At 34.5% G+C, this 18,543-nt stretch overlaps 3 long non-coding RNA genes across 6 annotated transcripts; 1 reads left to right on the top strand and 2 right to left on the bottom strand.

Moving 5' to 3' along the window:
* Positions 1 to 272: 272 nt before the first annotated feature.
* LOC105185669 (uncharacterized) lies at positions 273 to 13,119 on the top strand. 4 transcript variants are annotated; one of them, XR_003114020.1, is made up of 8 exons: positions 273 to 437; positions 2,715 to 2,920; positions 3,001 to 3,282; positions 3,741 to 3,953; positions 4,319 to 4,416; positions 4,491 to 4,693; positions 5,993 to 6,308; positions 6,393 to 6,917. It is a non-coding gene; the product is annotated as an uncharacterized LOC105185669 (long non-coding RNA). The 4 variants fall into 4 exon arrangements; XR_003114021.1 differs by lacking the exon at positions 273 to 437 and adding an exon at positions 1,719 to 1,970; XR_003114019.1 differs by lacking the exons at positions 273 to 437; positions 6,393 to 6,917 and adding an exon at positions 12,437 to 13,119 and having other exon boundaries at positions 2,002 to 2,920.
* Positions 7,688 to 11,152, bottom strand: LOC112590126 (uncharacterized). The gene is made up of 2 exons (XR_003114022.1): positions 9,623 to 11,152; positions 7,688 to 7,767 (listed from the first exon to the last, which is right to left on the bottom strand). It is a non-coding gene; the product is annotated as an uncharacterized LOC112590126 (long non-coding RNA).
* Positions 13,120 to 13,957: 838 nt separating the features above from the next.
* Positions 13,958 to 16,961, bottom strand: LOC112590124 (uncharacterized). The gene is made up of 4 exons (XR_003114016.1): positions 16,782 to 16,961; positions 16,519 to 16,702; positions 16,325 to 16,434; positions 13,958 to 14,180 (listed from the first exon to the last, which is right to left on the bottom strand). It is a non-coding gene; the product is annotated as an uncharacterized LOC112590124 (long non-coding RNA).
* Between the last annotated feature and the right edge of the window lie 1,582 nt (positions 16,962 to 18,543).

Here is an 18,543-nt window from a genome sequence, read left to right as displayed (position 1 = left end):
ACTCTAAACATCACAGTGGCAAGCGCAGATCTTATAATCGGAGATTCACAATATGATACAATGGCTGCAGGATAAAACAGTTGCAGAACCGTTTTATGATTATCTTCTGAACTAAACGGTACTAAACGGACTCAGCGGTTCAACGTGCTTACTCAGCGGTCGCCATGTTTTTCAGCGAACTAATGATCTGTTCTTTGTAGCTGCACTGTTGAACTGGTGCAGTAAGTTAAAGTGAAACAAATATAGGTTTTCTCACTCTAGCTTATTGCACCAGTTCAGCAGTGCAGCTACAAAGAACAGACCAAACAAGTAAGCTGAATCTAAGCACAACGTGTTGAGCAAGATGGATGCCTCCAATTTATATGAAGCACAATATACATATAAAGACATATATAATATTGTAGATTCTGCAAAAGTGCACGAACAATTAAAAAAAGGTATGTATAAATAACATAATAATGAAATATATAATTACTTACATCAAGGTATATTTAAATATTAATGCATATTATAAATAATAAATAGATTAGAATAAAGCTACACAGCAAAAATAAGAAACGTTTCAAATTTTATATAGATCTTTTTTAACGTAATAACCCAGTAAACACTATACATTGCAGCAATATAACATGTAAAGAACAAGTAATATAACATAAGTTATTTGTATGTTATATCATTGCAACATATTATCTGTATAACAAGTATAATATTACATTATCGTTGTATGAAACATTACTGCAATGTAACATTGTTACTCTTATAGGATATAACAATATTTCATATATAATTATATTGTTGTGTACGAGCCATAAGGAATGTGGAAGCGTCCGTTGTCCGCGAGCCTTAGGTATATGAAATCCACGTATGATGGGATGTTTTAATCTTAATGATAAATATTCTATATTCTTCAATAATTATAATATGTTGACTTAGAGTATTGGGTTTTTCCTTTATATTTTATTACTTATTACAAAGCTATTTTCGTGGAATTTAATTCACAACACAATCACTGAGAAACTTTAAAATTACGTTGTCCCTGAAAAAATACACAATGTATATTACACATAAATAACGACTGTATATATAAGAGTTTTTGGTAATTATCCAGTTTAGGGGCTCCGCCTTAGAATTCGATAAAAATAGACTCAATCAACGCGTTTTTTAATAAGGAGCAACTTTTTCCTCTGCGAAAATTGTCGCTCTTCACTGCGAAACGAAATAAAAATAGTTAAAGTTGACTGGTATAATAGGTTAGGAAATCTGTCAAGATTCCGGATGAGTTCGCAACTTTCCACGCGCAACGAGGACGGGGTAGGTGCGGGAGGGGGGCCAAAGGCCCTCCCTCGCACCCCCCGTGTGGGTGTGTGTGTGTGTGTGTGTGTACATATGTTGAGACATTTTTATTTATTAAACCAACGAATATTGTACACTCATTAATTTAGTAAAGCAGAAAATTTTAGTACAATTGTAATAAGGTGAATATCTTTCATCAAATGTCATTAACTTAACAGTTTCGTCATAAAAAAAATTATTAACAATTAAAGATCATAACTATCGATTCCACATTTATTTTTAATTTTTTAAATTTATCTTATTAAAATTGTACTAAAATTTTCTGCTTTACTAAATTAATAAGTGTACAATATTCGTTGGTTTAATAAATAAAAATGCCTCAACATATGTACACACACATACCCACGCGGGGGGTACGAGGGGGGGGCCTTCGGCCCCCCTTCCGCACCTACCCCGTCCTCGTTGCGCGTGGAAAGTTGCGAACCCATCCAGAATCTTGACAGATTTCCTAACCTATTATACCAGTCAACTTTAACTATTTTTATTTCGTTTCGCAGTGAAGAGCGACAATTTTCGCAGAGGAAAAAGTTGCTCCTTATTAAAAAACGCGTTGATTGAGTCTATTTTTATCGAATTCTAAGGCGGAGCCCCTAAACTGGATAATTATCATAATATTAGTATTATTATCTATTATATTTATAATTAAGGAATAAGTTTAAGTTTTTTTTTAAAACGTCAATATGTTACATAACCTTACTTCCATATTTTGTTTTCAACATTTATAAAATTAATTGAAAACTTCAATATATGAGAGATTATTAAGTTAAGTGCATAAAGTGTGATTTTGACTAGATTGCGTGTTCTGTGCTAAAAATCTGCTTGAAATTATGCAGTCTGATGGCCACTCTGCTGGATTTGTGATAATAGGCCCTGGGTTATTATGAAAATCTAGTAAAGTAGTCAACAAACTGCATAATAGTTTCCAGCAAAACAGGAAGATTTCCAGCACAAGAGCATGCAAGCAATTCAGCCAAAAACATCATGTGCGGTTGGCTTTTAAAGCTCTACAACACATTGAATAATTTTACAAAATTATAGTAGTTCAAAGAAATATTCTTACATGTATTATATGATACTAATTATCCAGATAGCTAAATCTGCGTATAATAGAGTCTGAATGCAAATGCATAGCCATCTGTGTCTGTTTTAAGCTTGTATTCTTTAGACATCTATTGAAATAACCTTATGGTAGGTAAATGGCAAGAGTGATCATTGGAACCTGTCATAAAGTTATTTCAATAGACATCTACAGAATATAAGCTTAACGCAGACACAGATAGCTATAGATTTGCTTTGAGAGTTTGTTATTCGTAGTCTTGGCTGACAGGGTAATGTATTGTATATGTTATGTACTATTTCAGAAATATGGCTTATGCTGTGGTAAAATTTCTTGATGATAGTGCAGTAAATGAAGTTCCAACAAATTGGATTCAAAAAGATCAGAATGAAACAGTATGTTGGTGGCCAACAACAAAAACAAAAAATTTATCAACTTTAATATTAAAACGTACTGAACCAGATGTTAAAACATGGATGCAACATCCAATATTAATTGAAAAATACTGTAGTAAGAATATATGATAAATACAGATAAGCTTCTCTATTAATGTTTCATTGTAACTTTAATATATGTCTACATCTTTAAAGGTACATTGGGCAAAGCTCAAAAAGTTGCGGAAAATAATAATTATACTTCCACAGATGAAGTTGATTTGGGAAAAGGGTATAGAAAAAAAGTGCCCAAGCAATTTTTTTAAGATAACGATAGTGATAACGAAGACAAGAACCTAGATGATATGGATAATGAAACAAGTCAAACAAAGATATCACAATGTTGGCAGTCAGGGAATTTGCCTACAAATAAAACTGATAAAACTGCTGATTTAATATTTTCATCACATTCACAAGAAATTTCAAAAAAAGACAAAAGTAAATATAAATAGCAATCTTACCACATAACTTTTACAATATATAAATTGTGAATATATTTAAATCATATCTAATCAATCTGTGCAAATAATAAAATCTCAGTAGATCTATAGCCTACTGTGTCCACATTAAGCTCATGTTCTGCGGATAATGTTTGTTATAATGACTGTTGTAATGTCTGTTTATGACAAGGAATAGCTATTTTTTCGCTAAACTGCTGTAAAATTATTTCAATAGATGCTATTTGTAGAACATGAGCTTAATGCAGATAAGGGTTATGAATTTGTTGTAGAATTCTATTATTTGCAAATGTATATATTATACAGATACAGAAGCATATATATTATTGCAGAGTATATATTATACTTGAAAAGAGAAGTGTTTTTTATTACACACTATATATATATATACATACATTATATATATATATATATATATATATATATATATAATTATAGAACAAGGACAATCAAGGAACAAATACAAAAAAAAATTATCCACTAAGGATATTCATATAGAGAGCGATTCCGAAAAAGAGAACATAAGTGATAATCAAAGTGACGTATCGAAAAGTCCAACTGAAATACCACAATGGCCTCGTTCTATAACAGCAGAACGTTCTGAATATCAATCAGTTTCGCCACGTACAAGTATTAACGATAATAAAAGAAGTAAGTAGTGAAATAAATACTATATATAACAATATAAGAAATACAATATGATACATTTTATCCAGATAACTATTTTGCCAATAACAAAATCCCACAGCAGATCCATAGTCTACTGTGTCCAAATTAAGCTTGTATTTTGTGAACAAAGTCTGTTATAATAATCTTATGGCAATTTGGCGATAGAAATAGCCATTTTTGCTACTAATGTACCATAAAGTTACTGCAACAGATTTTGTCTACAAAACAGGAGTTTAATACAGACACAGTAGACTATGGTTCTGTTCTGGGGTTTTGTTATTCGCTATATTTGACTATCTGGGTACAATTTCTTATAATATAATCCCCATAAACAATCATGTTTTCAGAAAATGTACTTCAACGAATGCAACAAAAGATGTAGAGAATACAAATTCCCAGAAAAATAAATATGACGAACTGATGAACATAACCAAAAATATTGAAAGTAAGTATATATTTTTCACAATATGTAGATTTTTTTTATATAAAACCAGGTTATAACTGTTACATTTGTTCTAGGAAATATTACTATTGTAATTAAAATGGTAGCTAAACTACAAGTAAAAATGCAAGATATTATGCAACGTATAGACAGAATAACACCTTCAGTAAAAATAACGTCTTCAACAGAACGAGTTACTAATTGTTTACCATTAAAAACAGTTAACGATATCAGACATATGGAAACTCGATTACAAGACGAAGATTTTCTTAAAGAATATGTAAGTAAAACCAGAAAATGTATATGCTGGACGATATAGTTAGCGAGATATCGTAAGTTAAATGTTGAAAAAGTTACCAAGTTTTCCTTAAATATCTCAAAAAATATTAACCAAATAAAAAAATGTTTCAGACAAAAATTGTTCAAATTAATTGATAGAAAAAGAAAATATAAAAAATTCGGATTTCCATTTATGAAAATTGATTGTCAGTGAATATCTCAAAAGTGGCGCCATTTATAAACAAAATGCTATCGCTTTCTTGTCCTCCTTCAAGTCAAACAATTTTTGTCTGAAACATTTTTTGATTTAACGCAGTGTTTCTGAGATATTTGTGATGTGACATTAAAATGGGACACCCTGTATATGAATTGTTTCACACTGCAGTATTACGGCGATAATCAGAAATATTACGTGGCGGTCTGTCATGCTGGAATATAGCGGCAATATTCCTATGATATTGCAATAAGATTTATCATCGCGCAATAATGTTGTAATATTGTCACTATGTTGCCATACGATAGTCACATTGTAACATTGCAGTAATATTCCAGTGATATTGTAATCTGATATATCACTCTGTAATATTGTGATAATATTGCTGAAATATTATATAATAACCTTGTGATTTTGTAATATTGCTACGATATTATAATATTGCTTCAATATTGCTGCAATATTGCAGTGCTGCGTGGGTTAGGAAAAATTACTTTAACATGTTCAAATTAATTAACTTAATTTAACTAAGATAATTAAGTTAATTTGAACATCTTATAGTAATTTCTCCTAAAGGTTCATATGTTTTGTTTAGTTTTTATTAGTATAAAAAACTAGCTCCTTTTAAATATCCTTTTAAAATGCGCGGGCTGCAATGTATATAATATATAGATGTATAAATATATATTAGTAAGTTTTTAATTGCAATCTATTTGCCAGAGATTATAAATTATTTTTTAATGTTTGTAATGTTCTTGTAATGTTTTTTACATTGGATTGTAATAAAAATTTATATTGACAAAAACTGAAATAAATTATTAAAATCAATATTTGTAATTTGATTTCCTATTATTTTTAAATAAAATACCATATAAATATTACATATCTTCTCGTAATATAACAAAATGGTTCTTACAATATAACAAAATAATTCTCTAGGTATGTAATCGCAATATAACAATGTTATGTTACACGTTATGTTTATGAGTGGGAAATTACAAGAAACTGGTATCTTACTGGTAACATGTTTGTAATATTATTTGTAATATTTAGTTACATTACGGTTATATAACAATTATATAACAGTGTTTACTGGGAGTGTACACGATAATCCTTGAGACCTGCCAAGCAATTTGAGAATTGAGCCAAGCAATTTGAGCATTACAACCAACTTTTCTCCCAACTATGGATAAAAATTCGTGGAATAGAGTGGCACAGGGATTCATGGATAAATGGCAGTTCCCTAATTGCGTCGGTGCCATTGATGGGAAACACATACGCATTAAAACCCTTGCTATGTCAGGATCCCAATTTTACAATTATAAAGGATTTTTTAGCATGGTACTTATGGCTGCTTGCGATGGAGAATATAAGTTTACATGGGTGGATATTGAAAAGTACAGTATGTAATCATAGCAGTATATTTCATAATCTAAATATATAGTTATATTGCATGTAGAAATGCATGTCATGTTTCTCTTTATAGGTTTATTGAGTGATGGTAAAAAATTTATTTAAACCATACATCTGTAAGATTCAAAAAGAGCAATCGTTTATCTTTATTCCTTTCTCTTTCTAATCTCTCTTCTTCAAGATCCTCCTTAGTTAGAAAAGGGTATGTTCAGGATGTAGGGGTTCCGAGCGATTAATATGAAACTATTCTTATATTGAACAAGAATATAAAAATATATATATTGTAAAAAGAACACAAATACAATTGTACCCGACACCGCGATTTATACAAAATATATCGCTTTACAAAGCTTGACGATCTCCGACTTTGTCTCTCGACTCGACTCTATTTTTAATTATCCGTCTCCAAGCTAAATGGCAAAAGCCCTGTCTCCGTCCGTTCGTCTCCTTTTATCTTCTCTCCATCCGCCGAACCTGAACTGTTGGGACCGGACTTTCTCCTGTGTCTCCCCCGGAACAGGCTGGTGCTGTCCTTCCTCGTCTATATCTTACACATCCATGTAAAAATATGTTAAATATAGAATTGTATGTCTTTCATTTAAACGCTTTTATTTATTAAAATTGATATTTATAATATTTTTATGAAAAATTAGAATTTGTAACAGAGATATAAATGGGAAAAGAGAAAATAATTTGTTCATTATAATTTATTCATTATAATTTATTTTGTTTAACATTATATAATTCTTAATATTTCTATATTAACATTTTTTAATATTTCTAATAAAAATGTAATCTAAGAAAACAAAAATTTTATTATTTGGTCAGAACATGTTCTGAAAGTAAAATGAAAACATTTTATAGTAAATAAATTCAAATAAATTCCAAAACAAACAAGAAGTTAACATATTTTTTTATACATCTATAGAAACAAAAGCAATCAAGTCATTTATGGAAAGAAAAATAGTCAAGAAATCTTATGCATATTAAAAAATTCATAAGTTTCATCTCTTTATAAAGTCATTAATGTAAGCAAGGATCGATATAAAACAATCCATTTGATGTTCTTCATGAACTTTGCTCAATCCTATGGTTATACCACTCATCATGTTTTTTACTGCAGTAGATAATTCTGATTTTACGATTGTAATGCTGTTGACATTATATTTTTTTCAGTGCAATTTCTAGTGAGTTGACCAAGGAGGAGATGCTTTTGGATGATTCTAGCATTGCTGCATCCACTTCATCACTTGTCTATCGCTTTCTCTTTTTAGTACTATCTGCTGGTGGTGTCAGTCTTTGCGGTGTGATAGCAGAAACTACGGCTTTTTGCATGCTTGTGAATGCAATGCTTTGTGAAATTGATGAGTTAGAAAGTGACACTGAAGAAGACGACTCCATGAAATCCGCGACAGATGCTTTCTCATTTTCAGAGAAAGATTCTGAATCTGCAACAATTAAAATTATTAGTATAATGATCGATATTCTATAATAACGAAATATCAAAGGCATTATAATTAATAAAAGTCATTATAATTAATGAAAAAAGTTAATTATGTGCAATGTTTTACAATTATTTAATTATTTTTATACCTAAAGATTCGCACAATCCATACAGCACAAGTAGATTCTAAGCAGATTCTCAATATATCGCAAACGTAAATTGCGATTATTCCATGAATATCCGAAATACGTACTGTAATATTTTGAGAATATACTGAGAATGTTCCTATGTCCGCTTCCGCAGTTTATTCAGTATATACTGAGAATATTTCGTATTATATTGTAGGTATATCTAAATAATATTTTAATAATATTACTAGTATCTATTAGAAATATTTCCTAGTTTATTGTTAGTATATTTGTAGAATATTTATATAGCATAAATATTCTGCAGGTTTTTTTGAGTATAATAAAAATGACAAATTGGTTATATACAGGGTGCACGATTTATCTGAAGACATTGAAATATCTCGAGAACTATGCATTGGATAAAAAAAGTGGTTAATGAAAGTTGTTAGTCTCGAAGGGGGACATCCAATGATACCAAACTCGACCTCCCACCCTACCCCCTGGGGGTGGGGGTTGGGGGCAACTTTGAAATCTTAAATGGAAACCCCTATTTTTTATTGCAGATACGGATTCTACGCCACAAAATACGTAAATTTTGTCCGAAACTTTTTTTTGATTCGTGATAGATGACGCTGTAATCGCAAAAAATTATATTTTCCGCAATTCTCCAGAAATGATCATTGGATTAAGCAATAAAACATACCTGTTCAATATTTTTAAAGAACATACTAAAAGTTATTCCCCCCCCATCCTCTCGGGGTAGGGTGGGTGATAACGTTCAAATCTTAAATGGGGACCCACATTTTTCATTGCAGAATTAGATTGTACGTGAAATTTTTATTGAAACAATTTTTTTCATTCGTGATAGATAGCGTTGAATTTTTCCGAGAAACTACTTTTAGCATTACACAGGAACAACGACGAGGATGTAGTAGTTTTATGTTCCCTTCGGGTGCTTTTTTAATGTGAGTCCCCTTGCCTCTCACAGATCGGGGTGCTTTTTTAATGTGAGTCCCCTTGCCTCTCACTGTTCAATTAATTAGAGTAAGTGTTCGAAATTTTTACCTTCAACTTCAATACACTTATTGATCCTTTTTTCAAATGACTGTACACAGGATAGAAGCATATCTGCGGGAGTTTCAGCGCAAGCGTTTCTTATGCGTTCTACCATGTTTTCACGGGTTGTTGGCATTTGTTGATTTAAAAATATTGAACAGGTATTTTTTATTTCTCAATCCAATGATCATTTCTGGAGAATTGCGGAAAATATAATTTTTTGCGATTACAGCGCCATCTATCACGAATCAAAAAAAAAGTTTCGGACAAAATTTACGTATTTTGTGGCGTAGAATCCGTATCTGCAATAAAAAATGGGGGTTTCCATTTAAGATTTCAAAGTTGCCCCCAACCCCCACCCCCAGGGGGTGGGGTGGGAGGTCGAGTTTGGTATCATTGGATGTCCCCCTTCGAGACTAACAACTTTCATTAACCACTTTTTTTATCCAATGCATAGTTCTCGGGATATTTCAATGTCTTCAGATAAATCGTGCACCCTGTATATTGTTACGTCCTGTGGAATTTTATTGGATTCAATAGAATTTATTTGATAACGTGGATATGACTATGAGGAAAGCGCCCCTGTACGGAGAACAATACACGGTTTGCGAAACACATCGAATGACATAGAGGAAGACAAATATTGTTTATTAACTTGGATATCGAAAGGCTTACTGTGATCGGATGGCTGGAACGTCACTGTTTAGGCGTCGGAATGGAACGGGAGAAGGAGCCCTCGTACGTGCCTGCGTTCCTCCCAGCTTAGATGACGGAACGTCGAACGCTCGCGATGTCACACTCCCTTCCGAAAGTCGCGTCTGTCTTTTCTTGTACGAATTAATTAAGAAGATCGTGAAATTGGTTGAAGTTACGAATACACTTGGTTGCAACAATTGTAATGAGAAAGAACCAGAAAGAAAAAAAAGGAGATATACGAGAATATGAGAAACCGTCACGAGATGGTGGAACTTGAAGATTCTCTAAGTACAATAGTTAAGGAGAGACTTGTGAGCACGCGTCCGAAACGTGTGACGGCCTCAACGAGAGTGAAGAAGCGGGCGGTTCGCCGACGGGCCGAGGAGTCCTTCTTCTTTATGTCGGAGCAAGACGCGAGTTACTCGATCTCCGGATGGAACAACGATAAGAACCCCGCCAAAGTGTCGCCTAAACAGTTCGGTTATCTTAGAATGAAAACGTTTACAATTTTATAGTCAACCGCGGGTGGACAATAATGCGGCAATCGCGAATTTAGGTACGACGCTTTACAATGATAGGCCAAGGAAGCGTTCCTGGCGAATTCGACACAAGTTTAATAATTTTAACGGAGAGTGGCAAACGGGGGTAGTACAATTTTATAATGATAGGTTTTTACTTCTTTACACTACATTTCTAACACTTTGATCTAATAACCGGATAATATGTAAAGTTTAGCGAGATGTCGGATGAAAGAAACAAGGTGGAGAATTACGACGCGATATGCCTTGTCTTCCATCCGAGATTCCTGAGAGCGAAGCTGGGCCGTGCTGCTGACGCAAAACAGTTATGAGATTCGTAGAATCACAATGCTTATACTGCAGAGTTATAAAGATAACGATTAGAAAAGTTGTTAACGGTTATAACACAACTTTCCCACACTTAGTGCTTATTTTTATTGTTAAGAAGTAAGAGATGGGGAAGCTGCATAGTCTGTCCGCTATGATAAAAATAATTTGGAATAATAGTAAGAAATAATAGCCAAGCCCTCGCGCAACCGGGCTGTTATTCTTGAGACTACGTAAGCAATGATAAAGCATACGCGCGCTGTAGAAAACCACGTGTCAAATTAACATAGAACAGAAGTGCCGAAAAGAAAGAAAACAGGAAAGAGTAACACAATTCATACGTTGAGTCTGGCACATAAAATGTGTCATCCAAAATCGATATATCAAATTAACACACGCCGGTGTCGGAAATTTAACACAAGGTTTTCCATATATAAAGGAATAGTAAAAGGCATTAAAGCTAACGCATTAACTTAAAATAAAATGCTAGTCACAATTACAGGTCGCCGTTACGAATGTCAACATAATATAATCCTAGTCCATATCGAACGAGGGAGGGGAGAACCGGAAGTTTAGATTGCAAGATGTACCGCTCGATAAAGATAAAAAAAAGAAATAAGAAAAAGGGGGGAAAATAGGAGCTGAGACGTAACAATATCAGCTATCAAACACCCTGTATATAGGGTGTTTGATAGCTGATCATGCAGACGAAAGTTGGAGATAGATTGGGTGTAGCCGAGAAGAAAAGTCATGTACCATAATGTCAAATTGGCAATAGTTATCGAGTTATTAATTAAAACATGTGAGCCAACGAGCGCGTAGAGAGCGGAGGGCGGCCGCAGTAAGCACGTAGACATTTGATACAGGCGGAGTCAGAGAGTGTCGGTAGGCAAGCGCGCGCGGCGAGGGGCAACGTAAGCGACAAAAGGTGATCGCGCGCGACGAGGAGCGAGCGAGCTTTTTCTTTATAGGTTTTTCCTTATAGCTCGCTCGCTCCTCGTCGTTCGCGCTCGCTCGCTCTTCGTCGCGCTCGCTCGCCTCTTGTCGCTTATGCTCGCTCGCACGACGAGGAACGAGCGAGCGCAAGCGACAAAAGGCGAACGAGCGCGACGAAGAGCGAGCGAGCTATAAAGAAAAAGCTCTCGCTCGCTCCTCGCCGCGCGCGATCGCCTCTTGTCGCTTACGTTGCCCTTCGCCGCGCGCGCTTGCTTACCGTCACTCGCTGACTCCGCCTGTATCAAATGTCTACGTACTTACTGCGGCCGCCCTCTGCTCTCTACGCGCTCGTTGGCTCACATGTTTTAATTAATAACTCGGTAACTATTGCCAATTTGACATTATGGTACATGACTTTTCTTCTCGGCTACACCCAATCTATCTCCAACTTTCGTCTGCATGATCAGCTATCAAACACCCTTTATATACAGGGTGTCCGGAATGTGATCATTAATATTTTGTATACTGGTAGAACTCGTTAAAACAATTAAAAAAGTCCTGTGCCATTTTACAATTTTTTCAATATTTATTCCGTAATTAATAAAAATGTGTAAACGAATGAGCACACGAGAAAGCGAAAGGACGGGCTCTATGTATAAGAAGATGGCTTACCTCGCGCGGTGAGAGGCAACCGTAAGCGATAAGAGGCGTGCGCGCGCGACAAGGAGCGAGCGAGCGCAAGCGACAAGAGGCGGCTGCCCAGCGCTCTTTACGCGCTGATTGGCTCACATGTTTCAATTAATAACTCGATAACTATTGCCAATTTGGCATTATGGTACATGACTTTTCTTCTCGGCTACAATCTACCAGTACACAAAATATTAATGATCACATTCCGGACACCCTGTACATATATTATAATCTGTTAGATAGAAGTTAGTCGAATTAATTTTATACTGTAATAAGTTTAGAACATGTCACCATCACATACATTAATGTATATATTTTGCAGGCTCCACAACATTCAGGATCGACATACTACAATTACAAAGGCAGTCATAGCTTAATATTATTAGCCGTATATGATACAAACTACAAATTTATCATAGTTGACATTGGCGCTGAAGGACGTCAAAGCGATAGAAGAATATTTAAATCATCATTTATTGGGCAGGCATTAATTAATGGAGAAGCTGATTTGCCACCAGCTAAACAAATTTACGAAGATGGTCCTGTACTACTGCAAGTTTTAATAGGCGACGAAGCATTTCCGTTGACGACTTTTATAATGCGTCCATATCCTGGAAGAGGCGGATTAAGTGTGGATCAAAGAATTTTTAATTATCAATTGAGTAGAGCACGGAGAATGATTGAAATTACTTTTTGGTTACTATTTGGCATTCTTCACAATGGTGTCACAATGGAGGATTTTTAGAAAACCGATAATTGCAAATGTCGAAAACGTATATAAAATAATTGAGGCTTGCGTTTGCTTGCATAATTTTATATGGGCGGACAACGCCGATGATGAAACTTGCGAATTAGAATTAAGTGATGATACAATGAACAATTTAGGTGGAATGCAAAACATATGTCGTCTTGAATCAAATACGCATTCACGCGAAGCTGCTCGTATAAGAGATGAATTTATGACATATTTCAACGAAGAAGGTGCTGTTGATTGGCAGTTTTCAAAAATTTTAAACAAAATGTCAACAATTTAAATTATTTTATAAATGTATATTATTTTTAGAATTGTACGAAGTAAGCAATTTTAGAATCGAGTTCGATTATTGTATCATGAAATTCAAAAAGATAATTTTTTATAATACACTTGAGATTATTATTATGTTATATGAAATATATTTGTATTATATTACTTAATATACATTTGTACTTAATATATTTATACTCAATATTACACTTAATATATTTACTTAATATATATTGGGTGAGTGCAAAAGTTCGTGCGGAGTTTGTGAGTAAAAGTCACACAGTGATTAGGCAAACAAAAATCTTTATTCAATCAATGATATATTCTCCATCGTTTTCTATAATCTTTTCCCAACGTTCTGGCAGCATACGGATGCCTCGATCATAAAAACTGCGCGGTTTAGATTCGAAGAACGAAGAGACGCCGTTTTTTAAGGCCTCCAAAGAGTCAAAGTTTTTTCCATTTAAATAATTTTGCAATGACTGGAACAAGTGATAGTCAGATGGTGCGATATTAGGAGAATACGGTGGATGCGTTAAGACATCCCATTTCAAGCTCTTCAGTTTGCGCAGCGTCTTTTTCGAAACGTGTGGTCTGGCGTTGTCGTGATGAAAGACGACTCCCTTGCGATTTGACAAAATCGGACGTTTCTCTTTTATTTCTCGATTCAGATTGGTTAATTGGCGACAGTACTTGTCCGAATCAATCGTTTCGCCAGCGGGGAGAAGCTCGAAATAGATTAATAACATATATTACTTAATATACATTTTGTAAATAATATATTTTTTGAAAAACATTTTTTATTTATAAGTTTTCGCGTGAATATAAAAATGTAAGTAATTTTACAATAAACTCATGTCTCTTCGAAAGAAGTATTCTATTTAACGCTGCCCGAACTAGTCCTATTAAGTTTTCTATTTCGTCGTTCTGCAGTGGCATAGCAAGTAATGGTGGTAAGACGAGTTCAGGCTATAGAGGTACAGGTGCATCCAAGAAAGAAATGAGTTTCATTAATATTGCTTCGTTTGACTCGGATGAGTGACTGTAACAATGTTTGTATAATGCCAAAAGTCGAAGTTGGATTATTTTTTATTTATAATTAAAAGTTAAAACAGAGATACAAGTTTTTTCCAAAGAGGAAAAGTTCTGAATTATAATTTACCAGACCATAGTTTTTATTTCAGATAAAATTTATAAAAATGTACTTTTTCTAAAAGATATAATTTGTATCTTTGGAGGAAATAGCTTTATTTTTATCTATCTGAACTTATTCGTAAAGAAAACAGTATGGTTTAGTTATAATTAATTTTTTCTTTTTTGAAAAAAACAGTAATGAATTCTGCATTCAACATTTCAACATTTAATGTTTCAGAACTTTTCTTATTCGGAAGAGGAGAGACAATTCTATAAAAGTACATGGACTTAATACAACTTTTTGTCAAATAACTGAATTCTAAATTTAAAAATCTATATGTACATGTGTTACGTCCTGCGGACTCCGCGTACTTTGAATTTGTTGTCAAGTAGGGGGGATTGCATTTTATATTATACTACCAAAATGTTCACATTCCGCGACCCTCCGAGAACTGTGACGTCACACACACAGATTTCTCTTCCTTTTCTCTCTGCGTTAATCACCAGAGTTTCCTCTGTTTCCGTCGGAAAAGATCCGTTGAGTCATTTTGGCCATATACCTCCTCTCCAAATAACCTTAAATAACTTCCCGTTCGGAGCAATAATTTTCTTTGAAGACGGACCGACCAGACAATCTTTCATGCTGTCATATGATGTTGCCAGCCTTTGATCTCCGGAAACTCACGCGTTTCCCACGTTATTCATAAATTCCTATCGCGCACAACCTCTGACTAACCCTAGTGAAACCTTGAAATCTTTTACTGCCATAGATACCCGATCCTTTATCATATTTATCTAAGAACCTTACTAAAACCCCACTTCCGAAAAGTTTGCAACAAAATCCTATACCCATATTTGGACATAAACTTTGGAGCCTGACGCAACTTCCCAAACCCCACCTCTCGACCGAGGCGACGTTTTTGGTAAAATAAAAAGCTATGCCACTTCTATTTTTTCTCCCGACCGACCCGCAGCCAGGACAGAGCCTTCTCTCCACCCCTTCAGGGTTTTTTGATAACCAACCCTAGTGAGTCAGATCAGTGTTCTTCAGTCATCTATTCTTCTGTGCAACGATCTCGTGCACCCTTGAGACATTGCGAGAGATCCTGCTGAGACCAGTTTCTAGTCCTTGGCGCAACTTGGGTCCATCCTCACAGAGACGCAGCAACCACACCTTTCATTGTCTACTAAGATCAGAGAAGTCCAGCAGTAAGTTACTTATATTTTCTTTTACCTGAGCGACCTCTTTCGTTTCATTTTTTTTTCTTTTTTTCTCTCTCTTTTCTTTTCCTTTCGTTTTACTTCCGTTTTCTATCCTCCTTGGCATTCCTCCTTAATTGTTAAATCAGACGTCAGTGGCCCAATCCTTTCGATCACAGTCAGACATAACGAACACGGAATATTGTTCTGAGTAATCGAGAATCATTGTTCTGAGCGCGATTGTTAACCACATATGTATACAGACACATTATAAAATCTTACAAATTTTATTTCATTGTGAACTTCCGTTAATCACTAATAAAACAAGTTGTTTGTAATTGCAAACCAATCACGTTTTCCAAATAATTATTCTCAACCAAAAATTCTCCCTTCCCTGAACTGTCGCTCATGGTCCTATCCCAGATAAAAGGATTCAGTTCCTTGACCTAAATAAAGGACCACCGACGTACGTCTGCGCCAGATAAAGGGGTCATTCCGATCCTTGATCTGTTCCGCAGATTTGCGAGTACGCCGGAGCTTGCGAAAGCAAGCGTCAAGTTGCGTTCCTCCTCCAGGACGTAACACATGCAATAAAAATATATTTTGAATTGAATTAGTTATACGTTAGTTATACGTATAATTAAGAGACTTTTCGTCGCATGCGCACATATAGATTGTTAGAACGAAGAAAAGTTATATTGAAATTTTTTTTAAATCTGTAACTTACTATTACGTGCTAATTCAAGAGATATTTTTTTCATATGCGCATATTTAAAGAAAATATCAATACAACTTTTCTTCGTTCTAATAATCCTTCCTTAAACTCTGCCAAAAATCAAAATATAGACTTACGTTTCTTTTTTGCCTCTGTTTCTGGTACTTATGAAGATGAACTGGTCGATGCAACCGACATCATTATATCATCATTGTACAGGTTTAATACTGATATATTGGAACTTCTTCTATAAATAATAGGCAAGATACATAATTAAAAATGTATTATTCATTTACAAACAATGTGTTATATGTATGATTTTATTATTTACTTTCTATTGTCGATGAAGAGATCTTTAGTGAAGGCCATCATTTCATAGTATGACCATTTATTTTTTTCATTCCACTACCAGCCGAGCCGCTTTTCTTGCTATTGCTCTCCGGTATTAAAATTCGCCTAATTGTAACGGAGTTTTTTCCATATATTCTTGGCCTCATTAACATTTCTGATGTTACCTATAAGAAAAATTGCAAACTGATTATTGTTTCGAGAATATTTTATATGAAGAAATACGACTGTGTTTAACTAACATACCATTCATAGCAGACACTACCTCCTCTCACAATTTCTGAACAATACTCCTGCCCATTTCGGCAACAGGGATTTTAAAATTCCATAAGGCTTCTCGCTTTTGGACTTCGCCAATCAACATTTCATTTCGAAGGATCTCGGTCAATGGTTCATCGTTAATTTCATTTGAGTCAACAATCATACCATTATCTGCAAAAATATATCTATACAGTATGTCCTCAAGTATAATACGCTATATAGGGTGTCTTAAAAATACCGGAACCCTCGAATAACTTTGCAAGATCAAGTTTTCATGAAAAACTTTAAATAAAAATGTTGTAAAAAATCAAGTAACGGACTTGATGGTGACCTTGAATTTGACCTTGGTCCTCAAGGCCAATGACCTTCAAAGTCATTTGGAAGTCAACTTGCGTTTTTTAAATGGGAAACTTTATTTTTTATTGCACTGTTTTTTTTACCAATTAATTTGAACAACTTTTGTCTAAAACATTTTTTATTTGCCTAATATTTTTTGAGATATTTGAGGAAAACTTGATAACTTTTTCAATATTTAACTTACGATATCTCGCAAACTATTTGTCGGAAGAAAAAGTGGTACTAGACTTTCTTGCTTTATTTAGTCTCAAGAATATATTGTTACAATAGTGCCCTGATTTTTGTTAATTTCATGATTTTGAAATTTCCAAAAATCAGTTAACAAAAGTCAAGACGCTTGGTGGCATAAACTTTACTTTTTAAGTAAAGCCTCAAGATTTAGATGATTTAAGAGGGAGAATAACTCGAGAGATAGAACTAATACCGCCGGAAACGTACCGAAATGCGGTTTCAGCTGTTTATAACAGATTGGCATATTGCCAGGCTGTTGAAGGGCAACAATTTGAACATTTGTTGTGAATTGTTTGGTACAATTGAATATTTTGCCCAAGCTGACCAATTGGAATGAAATTCGCCTTAACTGGTCGGAATCACACACCACTCTTGCCTTAACTGGCCGGAATCACACACCACTCTTGCCTTAACTGGCCGAAATCACACACCACTCTTGCCTTAACTGACCGGAATCACGCACCACTCTTGCCTTAACTGGTCGGAATCATACACCACTTTTGCCTTAACTGGCCGGAATCACACACCACTCTTGCCTTAACTGGTCGGAATCACACACCACTCTTGCCGTAACTGGCCGGAATCACACACCACTCTTGCCTTAACTGGCCGGAATCATACACCACTCTTGCCTTAACTGACCGGAATCACACACCACTTAACAAATTGTTAACTTCAAACCTTTATAACTCAAAAAGTACTTAATGAAAAAACATTTTATTATAGTGTTTTGGAAAGCTCTCGAGATAAGCTATAAGAATGTGCAATAAAATGTTGGGGGTTCCATTTAAAAAAATAAGGTTGACTTTGAAATGACCTTGAAGGACATGATCGAGGTCAAAGTCAAGGTCATCATCTTACTCCCCACTTGAAACCATACAATTTTGCTATTGGACATTCTCCAAAATGCATTCTAATTGAAGATATTAGGGGGGTCCGATATTTTTCGATGACTCTATATATGTGTTAATAATCAAAATCCTGTTTTAGAGCGACGATTAGAAATAAAACAAGGAATACGGCCGAACAATTTGATGGTGATATATTACGTTAACGAGGCAATATTTTTCATATTCCAAAATTGTATTGTACGTGACATGCTACAATGCCCGGTACAGTCTTTTATATATGATAAATGTTAGACGGCCTGATTGCGAAA

Source organism: Harpegnathos saltator, unplaced genomic scaffold (genome assembly GCF_003227715.2).
Source record: "Harpegnathos saltator strain DR-91 unplaced genomic scaffold, Hsal_v8.6 scaffold72, whole genome shotgun sequence".
Taxonomy (NCBI): Eukaryota; Metazoa; Arthropoda; class Insecta; order Hymenoptera; family Formicidae; genus Harpegnathos; species Harpegnathos saltator.
Note: the sequence above shows the minus strand (reverse complement) of the source record. Positions and strands in the feature narration are given on the sequence as shown.